Here is a 12,742-nt window from a genome sequence, read left to right on the forward strand (position 1 = left end):
AAATAAGTGTTAAGTAAAAAATAGAAAATAAAAGTAACAAATAATTAAACAGCAGCAGTAAAATAACATTAGAGAGGCTATATAAAGGGAAAGGGGGTACCTAGTCAATTGTACAACTGAATGCATTCAACTGAAATGTGTCTTCTGCATTTAACCCAACCCCTCTACAGGGGGTATCGTACAGAGTCAGTTTGGGAGGCACCGGTTAGTTGAGGTAATATGTACATGTAGGTAGAGTTAAATTGACTATGCATAGATAATAAACAGAGTGTTGCAGCAGTGTCTTGGTAGCCCTTTGATTAGCTGTTCAGGAGTCTTATGGCTTGGGGGTAGAAGCTGTTAAGAAGCCTTTTGGACCTAGACTTGGCGGTCCGGAACCGCTTGCCGTGCGGTAGCAAAGAGAACAGACATGATGACTGGGGTGGCTGGAGTCTGACAATTTTTATGGCCTTCCTCTGACACTGCCAGGTTAGAGGTCCTGGATGGCAGGAAGCTTGGCCCCAGTGATGTACTGGGCCATACGCGCCTTTTGATCGGAGGCCGAGCAGTTGCCATAACAGTCGGTGATGCAACCAGTCAGTATGCACTAATGCAGCCTTTCTTAAAGTTGGGTCACGGACCTGTTAATGGTGGGTCGCGACGTGTCAGTGTAAATACATAATTATTTCATTAATTACTGGAATTGATTTGGCCAAGTGCATCTGCGCTCTCTGTTCAATGTGCTTTCTGCTTAAGCAGCGGTCTCTGCTCAGTTTCGCAGCTGCGCGAGTGTGAGAGGGAGATACCTGTGTGCATCGGAGTTGTGTACCGGATCTCTTTTTCTGCGGTTTTCTTGAAGATCACTCGGCGACACACGACCAGCGCTGTCGTTCAGATTGTTGGCGTTTTATAACAGGTGATAAGCAGTAATAAGGGAGTACTAACTAACTCTCATAGTAGTAGATGTGAGTTTCTCTTTCAATCCCCTGGCCTTGTACACGGCTAATAGCTAACATTCGCCAAAGCAAGCTAGCTACTGATAGTGCAACCCTAAGTAACAGTACAGATGAAGATGAAAAATGATCAGGCCTACTTTACATCTTACTGTAGAAATGATTGTCGAAAACCAGTCTAGGTTGGAGCTGTTGCTGTTAAAATACAATAATAATTGTTATTCTTAACTGGAATGAACTGATTGACGCAAGATGCTTTTTGAGGCAAACACACTCACAGTTCTGGGTTGCTCATGTACATTAGGAAGCGGTCTCCTGCCTGACTGAGAAAGCAGTAGATGTTCTGGTCCAGTTTGGCACCACATACCTATGTGAGTCAGGGTTCTCAACTCTGACATAGTTAAAAAACAAGTACAGAAACAGTTTCAAGGCTGAGCATAACCTCAGTGTTGCACTGTCAAAAACAGAGCCCAGAAGAGACATGCTCTCATTAGGACTGTGTGGGGGTTTTCTGGTCTACAGATGTGATCAATCAGTTTATTCCAGTTCAGAATAAAAAAAGATGTATTGTAGTTTAACAGCAACAGTTCCAACCTAGACTTTCAACAATCATTTCTACAGTAAGATGTACAGTAGGCCTGATCATTTTTCATCTGTACTGTTACTTAGGGTTGCACTATCAAAAAAGCCTGTGTGTGTGTTCTGTTATTCATCTGTGTGATGTGATCAATCCTTTTATTCCAATTCAGAATTAAAATGATTTATTGTATTTTAACAGCAACAGTTCCAACCTAGACAGATATGTAAGAGTGTTTTCAATGGGGGAAAATAAACATGAATACATATTTAATTTCATTGTTATTTGTTTTTGTCTATATTGCATTTATTTTAGGCATAAGGGCAATGAAATGTACTGATATTTATGTATAGTTGCATATTTTCCTGAGTTTGGGTCCCAGGAAAACACAGAATGGTGCATTCTGGTCCCAGGCTGAAGAACCCCTGCACTAATGAGCTAGCAGACGCTCTGAGCAAATCAGAGTAGAAGTGCAGCTAAAGTGTAACTATACAAATGCACTAGTCCAGACCAGTCTGCAAGTTCCTTTGAAGGCTTCTAGTTTAAACTGTGTAAGGGAATAGGGTTCCAAGAATAATAACCAGAAATATTTTGTACAACATTTGAATAGTGACTGTCGGCGAAAGTCACACTGACTAATGTGACTGGGATGACCTGTAAAATGTAAGCTATGGCTGATAGTGTGCATTGATTGCAGCGGTTTCGTGAGCTGGACACATGCTGTACTAAACTAGTTAACGTCCACAGACTGAAACACTACTGAATCACTGTGATAAACACCATCTTCTGCTCATGATCAGAAAACATTGCTTCTCACTCACTGTATAGCAACACATAGCCTGTATGCTAGTCTAGACACATAGCCTGTATGCTAGTCTAGTATAGACTACTTCCTCTTTGTATGGATGAAGGACTATTCTCCATGATGGTTCACGGAGCACACTGACTCAGCTCAAAGCTGGTATTGGGAACAAACAAGTAGGCTATATGATAGACTACTCCTGAGGCTAATTCTACTTAGCTAGCTAGTTTGTATCCAGCTATTAACTGAAAACAGAGCAGCAACATGGTTGATCCTCGCAATCAATCACATCACCGCAGCAGCCAAACATTGCAACATGAGCATATTGAACAATGCGGGCGAGGTTCAAACACAGCTAGCGAGCACTTACAAAGAAAACATTATAGCAGAAATCAGCAGCATAGCGAGAAACAGCTAGTTACAACAGCAGAGTCAATGGAGAAAAAGAAGCCAGCGCTTAGTAGCAGCAAGCGGCAGAAGGATGTAAGAGCAGACCCGGTCAATAAGGAAGTCGTGAATGATACTAGCCTCTAATTGGTGCAATCTCAGTTGAGGCAGGCACTCGGGTTTCCTTTCTGAACTAGCTCCGCTTAATAAATAGCCTTATTTTCTTGTGTACTTATCTGTTTTTGATCTTTTTCTATGGGATTTAGCCAATTCCAGATTTTTTATAATAGATAAAGTATTGGCTTGTTTTAGTGACACAAAAGGAATAATATTGATAAGAGCTTTTAAATAATTTTAGCTCTGGAGTTGCTCCTGATTTGTTTAAATACGTTTTACTTTGTATTGGTGTCAGATATTATTGGGCATTTTATATTTTATATTATGTTATACCATATTGTTCACTCACGCCGCCAAACTTACCCTAGTGAAACTGACTATCCTACCGATCCTCGACTTCGGCGATGTCATCTACAAAATGGCTTCCAATACTCTACTCAGCAAACTGGATGCAGTTTATCACAGTGCCATCCGTTTTGTTACTAAAGCACCTTATTCGACCCACCACTGCGACCTGTATGCCCTAGTCGGCTGGCCCTCGCTACATGTTCGCCGTCAGACCCACTGGCTCCAGGTCATCTACAAGGCTATGCTAGGTAAAGTGCCGCCTTATCTCAGTTCACTGGTCACGATGGCTACACCCACCCGTAGCACGCGCTCTAGCAGGTGTATCTCACTGATCATCCCTAAAGCCAAAACCTCATTTGGACGCCTTTCCTTCCAGTTCTCTGCTGCCTGCGACTGGAACGAATTGCAAAAATCTCTGAAGTTGGAGACTTTTATCTCCCTCAACAACTTTAAACATCTGCTATCCGAGCAGCTAACCGATCGCTGCAGCTGTACATAGTCCATCGGTATATAGCCCACCCAATTTACCTACCTCACCCCCCCATACTGCTTTTATTTCCTTTTCTGCTTTTTTTGCACACCAGTATCTCTACTTGCACATGACCATCTGATGATTTACCACTCCAGTGTTAATCTGCTAAATTGTAATTATCTGATTTATTGCCTACCTCCTCATGCCTTTTGCACACATTGTATATAGATTCTCTTTTTTTCTTTTTTTCTACCATGTTATTGACTTGTTTATTGTTTACTCCATGTGTAACTCTGTGTTGTTGTCTGTTCACACTGCTATGCTTTATCTTGGCCAGGTCGCAGTTGCAAATGAGAACTTGTTCTCAACTAGCCTACCTGGTTAAATAAAGGTAAAATAAAAAAAATAAAAAATAAAAATTGTTCAGTGTAATAAAATTGCTTGTTTTATTACCAAATTATGAATTATTACCTATTTTAGATACATTACATTTTGAAGTTTTTTTTTTTACATTGAATACAGTACAAGTATCATGTTGTAAATAAGCTCAAAGTTAGACAATAAATAGACAACAAATAAATAAATAATGTTTCTTGTATTTCTGCCTATTGTACACATGATGGCGCCATTGAGCAACATAATGCATGAGTGGCTAGCCTATAGGTCAGCCAGGGATACTCCATTACTGTCAGGAGATAAACTGTAATAGATCAACAATCAGCACTGTTCATCAACAAACACACACACGAACATGCACGCACACCCACATGTAAACACATACTGAGTCTGGAACTTGCCAGAGTCTTTCCCGGTAGTTCAGACGTTGTATGGGTGTGTGTGTGTGTGTTTATATGTGTGTATGCGTGTGTGTGTTTTTGCGTGTGTGTGTGTGTGTTTTTGCTTGTGTGTGTGTGTGTGTGTGGTATGGGTATGTTGCTCCCTAAACTATTGCAGGAGAACTCTAATGTAAGTGGTCCAACAGATTTACTAGGTGGTAAAGGTCTGGATGGACTATTTCTACATTGATCTCATTTCTTTGGTTCTTTGGGAATGTGGTTCATACTGCTACTGGTGTCTGGAGCTCTACCCCTCTGCCCTATCAGATGCTCAGAAGTTCATCCAGCTCAACCCTGATTGGCCAAAGGGATACTTCTTCAAGGGGAGTGCACCGATGGGGTTGAAGGTCAGTGTCTGAGCTTTCTACTGTGAATGTGGAAATGGCTGATTCTGTGTGTGTGTGTGTCGGTCTGTCTTCTCCCTCTCTCCACTCCTTCTATCTCCCCATCCTTTCCTCCCTTCACTCTCTCACTTCATCTCCTCTACCTCCCCTCCCCTCAGTTTTCCTTAAATGGCCTTCTGAATAAGAATGTACCAGAGTTTGAGGCTGCGTGTTGCTACTGATGTCCACCTGACAGCACAGTAGAGATTAGAGGTCGACCGATTAATCGGAATGGACGATTAATTAGGGCCGATTTCAAGTTTTCATAACAATCGGAAATTGGTAGTTTTGGGCGCCTATTTGGCTTTTTTTTTATTTTTTATATACCTTTATTTAACTAGGCAAGTCAGTTAAGAACACATTCTTATTTTCAATGACGGCCTAGGAACGGTGGGTTACTGCCTTGTTCAGGGGCAGAACGACAGATTTTCACCTTGTCAGCTCGGGGAATCTACTCTTGCAACCTTACAGTTAACTAGTCCAACGTAATAATGACTTGTCTCTCTCTCATTGCACTCCACAAGGAGACTGCCTGTTACGCGAATGCAGTAAGCCAATGTAAGTTGCTAGCTAGCATTAAACTTATCTTATAAAAAACAATCAATCATAACCACTAGTTAACCTTTCACGAGTATCAATCCCGGATCCGGGAGCACCCCCCACCCCCCACACACTGATTAGCATAGCTAGCATAGCTTCACAAGTAGATAGTAGCATCTAAATATCATTAAATCACAAGTCCAAGACACCAGATGAAAGATACAGATCTTGTGAATAAAGCCACCATTTCAGATTTTTTAAATGTTTTACAGGGAAGACAAAATATGTAAATCTATTAGCTAAACACGTTAGCAAAATACACCACTATTCTAACTCCATCAGTTTCTTACTCCTTCAGGTGCTATCACCAATTCGGCTCAACTAAGATATTGATAGCCAATAACCTATAAAAAAAACCATCAGATGACAGTCTGATAACATATTCATGGTATAGGATAGTTTTTGTTAGAAAAAAGTGCATATTTCAGGTAGAAATCACAGTTTACAATTGCACCGACCATCACAAATCGACTAGAATTACTAGATAGAGCAACGTGTATGACCAATTTACTCATCATAAAACATTTCATAAAAATAGACAAAGCATAGCAATGGAAAGACCCAGTTCTTGTGATTTCAGACCATATTTCAGATTTTCTAAGCGTTTTTCAGCGAAAACACAATAAATCGATAAGTTAGCATACCACATGTGCAAACGTTACCAGAGCATCGATTCCAGCCAAAGAGCGCTATAACGTAATCACCGCCAAAATATATTAATTTTTTCACTAACCTTCTCAGAATTCTTCCGATGACACTCCTGTAACATCATTTTACAACATACATATACAGTTTGTTCGAAAAGGTGCATATTTAGCCATACAAAACCGTGGTTACACAATAAAAATACTAGGAAATCAAGCCTCAATATGTCTGACGTCATCTATCAGAGTGATCTAGTTTAATTGAAAGCTAATCATATACTTGACAAAAAAATACAGGGTTGACAGGAATCGAAAGACAAATTAGTTCTTAATGCAATCGCTGATTTACATTTCTAAAATTATCCTTACTGTGCAATACAGGGTTCGCCAAGCGAAGGGATAGAAAACAAAATGGCGAAATATGCGTTTAAAATATTTCGACAGAACAACGATTTATCATATTAAATATTACTTACTATGAGGTGATTTTCCATCGGATTCTTGGGCAATGTATTCTTTCTTGGGTATAATCTTCTTTTGGTCGAAAGATGTCCTTTGTCCGTCTAAATGCCCGCTAACGTTCAACCAGGACCCCGAAATGTGCCCGGTGCTTCACATAGAAATGCATCAAAATCGCACTAAACGGATATAAATTGCTATAAAACGGTTTAAATTAACTACCTTATGATGTTTCTAAGTCCTATATCGAATTAAATTACAGACGGATACATTTCAAGTTGATAACCGAGCCTGTGAAAATGGCATCCGGAGGTCCCTTCCTGCGTAAGGGCGAGCGTCGAAAGGGGGGCTACTCTCACTCCTTGGTCTTTTATAACCTCTGAGAGCTACCTAGAAGGCCCATTCCACTTCTCATTGGTTACTGACATCCAGGGGAAGGCGGGTGCAGTTCGTGTCGTTCCATAGGATAGACAGAGACCTTAAAAACTGATCTGAAACCAGAGCTTCGCTCTCAGACCTTTCACTGTCTGTCATGGATTTCGCTGTAGAAAGAGTTCTGGGTCACCCACAGACATAATTTCAACGTTGTATGAAACTAGAAAGTGTTTTCTATCCAATAGAATTAATAATATGCATATTGTACGAGCAAGAATTGAGTACTAGGCAGTTTAATTTGGAGACGACAAAATGCTAATTCGGAACAGCACCCCCTGTAGTCGCAAGAAGTTCCTACACATGGTTGATGATATTACTAGATATTATCTAGCGTGTCCTGCGTTGCATATAATCTGACTGAGCATACAAGTATCTAAGTATCTGACTGAGCGGTGGTAGGCAGAAGCAGGCGCGTAAACATTCATTCAAACAGCATTTCGTGCGTTTTGCCAGCAGCTCTTCGTTGTGCGTCAAGCATTGCCCTGTTTATGACTTCAAGCCTATCAACTCCCGAGATTAGGCTGGTGTAACCGAAGTGAAATGGCTAGCTAGTTAGCGCGCGCTAATAGCGTTTCAAACATCACTCGCTCTGAGCCTTCTAGTAGTTGTTCCCCTTGTTCTGCATGGGTAACGCTGCTTCGATGGTGGCTGTTGTCGTTGTGTTGCTGGTTCGAGCCCAGAGAGGAGCGAGGAGAGGGACGGAAGCTATACTGTTACACTTGCAATACTGAAGTGCCTATAAGAACATCCAATAGTCAAAGGTTAATGAAATACAAATGGTATACAGGGAAATAGTCCTATAATTCCTATAATAACTACAACCTAAATCTTCTTACCTGGGAATATTGAAGACTCATGTTAAAAGGAACCACCAGCTTTCATATGTTCTCATGTTCTGAGCAAGGAACTGAAACATTAGCACATATTGCACTTTTACTTTCTTCTCCAACACTTTGTTTTTGCATTATTTAAACCAAATTGAACATGTTTCATTATTTACTTGAGGCTAAATTGATTTTATTGATGTATTATATTAAGTTAAAATAAGTGTTCATTCAGTATTGTTGTAATTGTCATTATTACAAAAAAAAAAGAAAATCGGCCGATTATTCGGCATCGGCTTTTTTGGTCCTCCAATAATCGGTATCGGTATCGGCGTTGAAAAATCATAATCGGTCGACCTCTAGTAGAGATCTCAATGTTGAGTTAGACGTCCCTGCATGATACACAGAGTCAAGAGCCTTCAGTGTAGAGCTTGAGTCTTGCACATAAATAGTATCACCATTGTCCAACACAGAGAGAAAAGTACAACGATTCAACTCCTTTCTGGCAGCAAAGGAAAAACAAGCTTTGTTATTGGTTCCATTGTACTTTTGGGACTATGCTATTGGTCCCATTGCATGTATTTGGACTGTGCCTGCTGTTTGTCCTCCGGTCCAGGGGGTGGAGCTGGAGAGCACCAGGCTGGTAATCAGGTACCCAGACAGCTAGATGCAGAGAACCCCTCCCTCTCCTCAGAGGACCAACCCTATAGACCTCAACACCTCCTCAGCCTCCCAGTACGCCTCCACAGGGTAAGGACATCCGTCTGTCTGTCAAAACATCATCTACGATTTATAAACATATATATAAGCATTTATAATGAAAAATTATGAGTTATTCTAAAGTGTTACCAATCATCTCATATAAACTTTTGAAATGTACAAAGTGATGGAAGGAGGAAGCAGGAGCACAGGTGCAGGTGTTTGTTTTCATACTGTTTGTCTCTCTCTCTCCCAGGACCAGGAGGATGGCTCCCATCAATGGTGACGAGTGTTTCTTCTGGAGGACCACCGGCTGTTTCTATGGTGACAGGTGTCGCTTCAAACACAAGCCTGACCAGAGAGGGAGAGACAGGAAACCATGGCAACCCTGACAACCCTTACAACCCTGAACACCACGTACCGTCCGGATATGACAGAGTAAGGAAGAAGAGAAGAAATAACAGAATAATGAATATGAAGATTGAGGAAGAGGAGGAGGGACCGTGTAGCTACCTTAAAAGGGAACAGGAAGCTTGGATAGAATGGGGCTGTTGGGGGGTGTCACCGCTTTTGTAGTCCTCTGACACACAGCACAGACAGCACACTGGACACACAGTAGGAGTAAGTGTCAATCAAAGTGAAGAGGAGTGCTCCTCTGATTTCCTTCCCCCGCCCCCTCGGCCTGAGCTGTGAAACATGTTTGATCATTGATGTTAGATGATGGAGATGATGTCATCATTAGAATCTTGAGGGGGTTGTTGCCCAGGCCAACGCCTCTACAACAACCATGTTGTAGACACTAAAGGGGTCAGTGCAGGGTCTTTGATGCAACTGAACATTAAATGGGTTAGTAGAATAGAATGAATAGAATGACCTCATGGAACTGACCAAATGCAAATGGAACTTTGACCTGTTCCATGTAGAACTCAGAGGGACAAGGCAACACATTCTAAGATATTATAAACATTCCATATAGAATAGTCAACATATTGTTAACATGGTTCTGTATTTAAATAAAAGTGGAAATGGGGGACATTGTGTCCATTATAGAAATGTAGGGCCCATTTTAATACAGTAACCTCCCTTTTCTGACATGCTGTTCTGGTCCTCATGCATGTTCATGTCTTAAAGAGGAAGGAGGACAGTTCTGTATCAGCTACTTGTGTTCTACTATAAATATGTATCAACAACAGAACTGATACTTACAAGCAGTTGCCACTCACGACCAGTCATTTGACTCACTGTACAAGACCTCTCCCCTTCACTTCACTCTGTAAGTACTCTTGACAATATCTTGAAATATAGTTTTGGGTAATTTGTTTTTAGTCATTAGTCATATTCTTGAGGGCAACGTATCATTTTACTTCTTGTTATGTTTTGAGCTGTGTTTTGGTTGTTACATCAGGGCCAGTATTCATAAAGTGTCTCAGTGTAGGAGTGTTGATCTACATAGTGATGAGATGATTAACCAGGGTAAAATAGACATGCAAACAAACATTGTAGTACTGCAGTGTGTGTGTGTGTGTGTGTGTGTGTGTGTGTGTGTGTGTGTGTGTGTGTGTGTGTGTGTGTGTGTGTGTGTGTGTGTGTGTGTGTTTGTGAGTCACTTCTGTTTATCCTCACAGCTTGGGGATAGGAGCTATCATTGAACCTGGTGGTCAGTCTTTAGGCTGCTGTACAGCTTGACGGACCGTAGAGGTTGAACATTTATCCTCCTATATTTGGGGTTCTGAGAATAAAACAGCTTCAGAACAATCAGAAATATGTGTTTACAGTACTACAGATTTGTTCAATAAGTTGTTGTTGTTTATAATGATGGTGATGATGGTGATGACTTTACTGTATCCATTAGGAAATAGTTTTTGCATCATACTACATGTCATCTTAAATAGACAGATGTAAACAGACATGCAACACGTCACACACATTACATACATAGTTATATAGACTTACAGACAGACAGTATTCACATAGACAACCATATAGCACAATACAACACAACACAATATGAGCCTGGTTCATTTTCAGTAATGAGGCCCTGTACCCCATTTACAGTTTATACTTCAATGTATCAGGTGGAGTTATTCACCAGCTATAGAGTGAGTTGTTGTTTATGTTTCTGAGACTGCAGGGTGGGAGATGCAACAATGTCCTTGAGAACAGCAGGAAGTGTGTTGGTGGTCTTTCTCTGGTCTGTAGCAGGTATGGTCTCATTCTTATCTTTTAGTTGCCCAGTTTGTCAAACTACAGATATTTCTAAAAGCATAACCATTTTTATGTTCTACTGGCGACACATTTGGCGTCTCCACTTCACTTTAAACAGTTGTCTTTCACACCTCACTGAGTGATGCTTATCTGTGGTTTCCATTCACACTCAACCAAAGAGTATCTATGTCTCAGCTCAGCAACTATGGAACAAAGTGTTAGTGTGAGTCAAAAGACCTTGAACTTAATGTAACATCCTTGTGATGTCACACTGTGTTTCAGTGGTACTGGGGCAGAATGGCTGGAGTGTTACATACACCACTCAGAGGATCTGTACCTTGAAGGGGTCAACAGTGGATCTGTCCTGCTCTTACACATATCCCAGTGGTACAGTCACATCAACCTTGTGGTTCACTAAAAAGTATGCTGTGGAGAATTATGTAAATCTGAGAGACGACCCAGACTACAAAGGTCGTGTGACGTACCGTAGTGATAAGACGAATGGACACACCCTGAGAATCAAAGACCTGAGAGAGAGTGACTCAAATGAGTACAAGTTTAGATTTATAACAGATCAGACTGGAGGGAGATATTCTGGCTACCCTGGAGTCACTCTGTCTGTTACAGGTACAGTGATATTATATTTAGTGTTGATCTGTTTAATCACTCTGTCTGTTACAGGTACAGCGATGTTATATATAGTATTGATCTGTTTAGTCACTCTGTCTGTTACAGGTACAGTGATATTATACACTGCTCAAAAAAATAAAGGGAACACTTAAACAACACAATGTAACTCCAAGTCAATCACACTTCTATGAAATCAAACTGTCCACTTAGGAAGCAACACTGATTGACAATAAATTTCACATGCTGTTGTGCAAATGGAATAGACAAAAGGTGGAAATTATAGGCAATTAGCAAGACACCCCCAAAAAAGGAGTGATTCTGCAGGTGGTGACCACAGACCACTTCTCAGTTCCTATGCTTCCTGGCTGATGTTTTGGTCACTTTTGAATGCTGGCGGTGCTCTCACTCTAGTGGTAGCATGAGACGGAGTCTACAACCCACACAAGTGGCTCAGGTAGTGCAGTTCATCCAGGATGGCACATCAATGCGAGCTGTGGCAAAAAGGTTTGCTGTGTCTGTCAGCGTAGTGTCCAGAGCATGGAGGCGCTACCAGGAGACAGGCCAGTACATCAGGAGACGTGGAGGAGGCCGTAGGAGGGCAACAAGCCAGCAGCAGGACCGCTACCTCCGCCTTTGTGCAAGGAGGTGCACTGCCAGCGCCCTGCAAAATGACCTCCAGCAGGCCACAACATCAATGGTGAAGGTGACTCCTGCCACTGTGTCAGAGGGACAGAAGGTGACACTGACCTGTAGCACCACCTGTACTCTGACTGACAACCCCAACCCCACCTACATCTGGTACAAGAATGGACATGTAACCAACCAATCTAACAGTCTGTTCCTAAACCCAGTCAGCAGTGAGGATGCAGGCAGATACTCCTGTGCTGTAGAAGGCCATAAGGATCTCCACTCTGCTGAAGAGACTCTCACTGTCAGATGTGAGTATGTGTGATACATCTCCAGTTGTATTCTTTTAGTAACATCTTCTCTCATCTATTCTATCTATTATTTCAATCTATGTCCAAGTTCCATGAATGTACTCATCTCATTACTGTAGTGAAGTACAAGTACTTCACAAACACTGTATTGTTACACTGTATTGTTGAGAATACTACTACTGAAATTCTCACTTTTAAAAGTTCATATTCTGTTAACTCATACACAAATATTGTTGTTGACTTGTCCTATACTCATATTTGTGGCCAAAGCATAAATTGGAGAAAGAACACTTAAAAAAAACCACCTGAAGAATATGATGTCATACTCTTAAGGAGGATGAGCTGGCCAATCAGCGGTTTAGAGGAGGATGATCGAGCAAGTCAGCGGTCTACAGTACATTACATTAATATGTTTTTATGACCAGTATACGCCCACAATATTCTGTTGTTGGGG

General features: G+C 41.2%; 1 protein-coding gene and 1 long non-coding RNA gene across 2 annotated transcripts in view; both read left to right on the forward strand.

Annotated features, from left to right (window-relative positions):
* Positions 1 to 12,742, forward strand: part of LOC139545119 (B-cell receptor CD22-like) — a 176,306-nt gene that overhangs the window by 30,252 nt on the left and 133,312 nt on the right. The gene's annotated exons all lie outside the window — the stretch shown is intronic.
* LOC139545412 (uncharacterized) lies at positions 5,278 to 9,559 on the forward strand. The gene is made up of 3 exons (XR_011669068.1): positions 5,278 to 5,412; positions 8,433 to 8,566; positions 8,772 to 9,559. It is a non-coding gene; the product is annotated as an uncharacterized lncRNA (long non-coding RNA).

Source organism: Salvelinus alpinus, chromosome 2, assembly GCF_045679555.1.
Source record: "Salvelinus alpinus chromosome 2, SLU_Salpinus.1, whole genome shotgun sequence".
NCBI lineage: Eukaryota > Metazoa > Chordata > Actinopteri > Salmoniformes > Salmonidae > Salvelinus > Salvelinus alpinus.